Source organism: Procambarus clarkii, unplaced genomic scaffold (genome assembly GCF_040958095.1).
Source record: "Procambarus clarkii isolate CNS0578487 unplaced genomic scaffold, FALCON_Pclarkii_2.0 HiC_scaffold_109, whole genome shotgun sequence".
Classification (NCBI taxonomy): Eukaryota; Metazoa; Arthropoda; class Malacostraca; order Decapoda; family Cambaridae; genus Procambarus; species Procambarus clarkii.
In genome coordinates this window covers 1587832-1591505 of record NW_027189142.1, presented here as the reverse complement: position 1 = coordinate 1591505, position 3674 = coordinate 1587832, and positions in this window count along the sequence as shown.

The following is a 3674-nucleotide window of genomic DNA, read 5'->3' as shown; positions in this document are numbered from 1 at the left end:
GCAGGGGGGTTTGGGCAAAATATGACCCATCGCCGTTTACAGTAATTGGCATATTTTCGGTATAAAAATTCGTAATTTGAAACTGAAAATAGGTGCAGAGAGTCAGAATTCGGCTCAAAAATCACGCATAGGATTCAAATTTCCGACATTTCAGACATTTTGAAAACTGCAAGGGGGTTTTGGTCAAAATATGACCCATCGCCGTTTTCAGTAATTGGCATATTTTCGGTATAAAAAGTCGTAATTTGAAACTGAAAATAGGTGCAGAGAGTCAGAATTAGGCTCAAAAATCACGCTCAGGAGTAAAATTTCCGACATTTCAGACATTTTGAAAACTGCAGGGTGGTTTGGGCAAAATATGATCCATCGCCGTTTACTGTAATTGGCATATTATCGGTATGAAACGTCGAAATTTGAAACTGAAAATAGGTGCAATGAGTCAGAATTCGGTTCAAAAATCACGCTCAGGAGTCAAATTTCCGACATTTCAGACATTTTGAAAACTGCAGGGGGGTTTGGGCAAAATATGACCCATCGCTGTTTTCAGTAATTGGCATATTTTCGGTATAAAAATTCGTAACTTGAAACTGAAAATAGGTGCAGAGAGTCAGAATTCGGCTCAAAAATCACGCTCAGGAGTCAAATTTCCGACATTTCAGACATTTTGAAAACTGCAAGGGGGTTTTGGTCAAAATATGACCCATCGCCGTTTTCAGTAATTGGCATATTTTCGGTATAAAAAGTCGTAATTTGAAACTGAAAATAGGTGCAGAGAGTCAGAATTAGGCTCAAAAATCACGCTCAGGAGTCAAATTTCCGACATTTCAGACATTTTGAAAACTGCAGGGGGTTTGGGCAAAATATGACCCTTCGCCGTTTTCAGTAATTGGCATATTTTCGGTGTAAAAAGTCGTAATTTGAAACTGAAAATCAGTGCACAAATTCAGAATTAGGCTCAAAAATCACGCTCAGGAGTCAAATTTCTGACATTTCAGACATTTTGAAAACTGCAGGGGGGTTTGGGCAAAATATGACCCATCGCCGTTTTCAGTAATTGGCATATTTTCGGTATAAAAATTCGTAACTTGAAACTGAAAATAGGTGCAGTGAGTCAGAATTCGGCTCAAAAATCACACTCAAGAATCAAATTTCAGACATTTCAGACATTTTGAAAACTGCAGGGGGGATTGGGCAAAATATGACCCATCGCTGTTTTCAGTAATTGGCATATTTTCGGTATAAAAAGTCGTAATTTGAAACAGAAAATAGGTGCAGAGAGTCAGAATTCGGCTCAAAAATCACGCTCAGGAGTCAAATTTCCGACATTTCAGACATTTTGAAAACTGCAGCGGGGTTTGGGCAAAATATGACCCATCGCCGTTTTCAGTAATAGGCATATTTTCGGTATAAAAATTCGTAATTTGAAACTGAAAATAGGTGCAGAGAGTCAGAATTCGGCTCAAAAATCACGCTCAGGAGTCAAATTTCCGACATTTCAGACATTATGAAAACTGTAGGGGGGTTTGGGCAAAATATGACCCATCGCCGTTTTCAGTAATTGGCAGATTTTCGGTATAAAAAGTCGTAATTTGAAACTGAAAATAGGTGCAGAGAGTCAGAATTAGGCTCAAAAATCACGCTCAGGAGTAAAATTTCCGACATTTCAGACATTTTGAAAACTGCAGGGGGGTTTGGGCAAAATATGACCCATCGCCGTTTACAGTAATTGGCATATTTTCGGTATGAAACGTCGAAATTTGAAACTGAAAATAGGTGCAATGAGTCAGAATTCGGTTCAAAAATCACGCTCAGGAGTCAAATTTCCGACATTTCAGACATTTTGAAAACTGCAGGGGGGTTTGGGCAAAATATGACCCATCGCCGTTTTCAGTAATTGGCATATTTTCGGTATAAAAAGTAGTAATTTGAAACTGAAAATAGGTGCAGAGAGTCAGAATTAGGCTCAAAAATCACGCTCAGGAGTAAAATTTCAGACATTTCAGACATTTTGAAAACTGCAGGGTGGTTTGGGCAAAATATGATCCATCGCCGTTTACAGTAATTGGCATATTATCGGTATGAAACGTCGAAATTTGAAACTGAAAATAGGTGCAATGAGTCAGAATTCGGTTCAAAAATCACGCTCAGGAGTCAAATTTCCGACATTTCAGACATTTTGAAAACTGCAGGGGGGTTTGGGCAAAATATGACCCATCGCCGTTTTCAGTAATTGGCATATTTTCGGTATAAAAATTCGTAATTTGAAACTGAAAATAGGTGCAGAGAGTCAGAATTCGGCTCAAAAATCACGCTCAGGAGTCAAATTTCCGACATTTCAGACATTTTGAAAACTGCAAGGGGGTTTTGGTCAAAATATGACCCATCGCCGTTTTCAGTAATTGGCATATTTTCGGTATAAAAAGTCGTAATTTGAAACTGAAAATAGGTGCAGAGAGTCAGAATTAGGCTCAAAAATCACGCTCAGGAGTCAAATTTCCGACATTTCAGACATTTTGAAAACTGCAGGGGGTTTGGGCAAAATATGACCCTTCGCCGTTTTCAGTAATTGGCATATTTTCGGTGTAAAAAGTCGTAATTTGAAACTGAAAATCAGTGCAGAAAGTCAGAATTAGGCTCAAAAATCACGCTCAGGAGTCAAATTTCCGACATTTCAGACATTTTGAAAACTGCAGGGGGGTTTGGGCAAAATATGACCCATCGCCGTTTTCAGTAATTGGCATATTTTCGGTATAAAAATTCGTAACTTGAAACTGAAAATAGGTGCAGTGAGTCAGAATTCGGCTCAAAAATCACACTCAAGAATCAAATTTCAGACATTTCAGACATTTTGAACACTGCAGGGGGGATTGGGCAAAATATGACCCATCGCTGTTTTCAGTAATTGGCATATTTTCGGTATAAAAAGTCGTAATTTGAAACAGAAAATAGGTGCAGAGAGTCAGAATTCGGCTCAAAAATCACGCTCAGGAGTCAAATTTCCGACATTTCAGACATTTTGAAAACTGCAGCGGGGTTTGGGCAAAATATGACCCATCGCCGTTTTCAGTAATAGGCATATTTTCGGTATAAAAATTCGTAATTTGAAACTGAAAATAGGTGCAGAGAGTCAGAATTCGGCTCAAAAATCACGCTCAGGAGTCAAATTTCCGACATTTCAGACATTATGAAAACTGTAGGGGGGTTTGGGCAAAATATGACCCATCGCCGTTTTCAGTAATTGGCAGATTTTCGGTATAAAAAGTCGTAATTTGAAACTGAAAATAGGTGCAGAGAGTCAGAATTAGGCTCAAAAATCACGCTCAGGAGTAAAATTTCCGACATTTCAGACATTTTGAAAACTGCAGGGGGGTTTGGGCAAAATATGACCCATCGCCGTTTACAGTAATTGGCATATTTTCGGTATGAAACGTCGAAATTTGAAACTGAAAATAGGTGCAATGAGTCAGAATTCGGTTCAAAAATCACGCTCAGGAGTCAAATTTCCGACATTTCCGACATTTTGAAAACTGCAGGGGGGTTTGGGCAAAATATGACCCATCGCCGTTTTCAGTAATTGGCATATTTTCGGTATAAAAAGTCGTAATTTGAAACTGAAAATAGGTGCAGAGAGTCAGAATTAGGCTAAAAAATCACGCTCAGGAGTAAAATTTCCG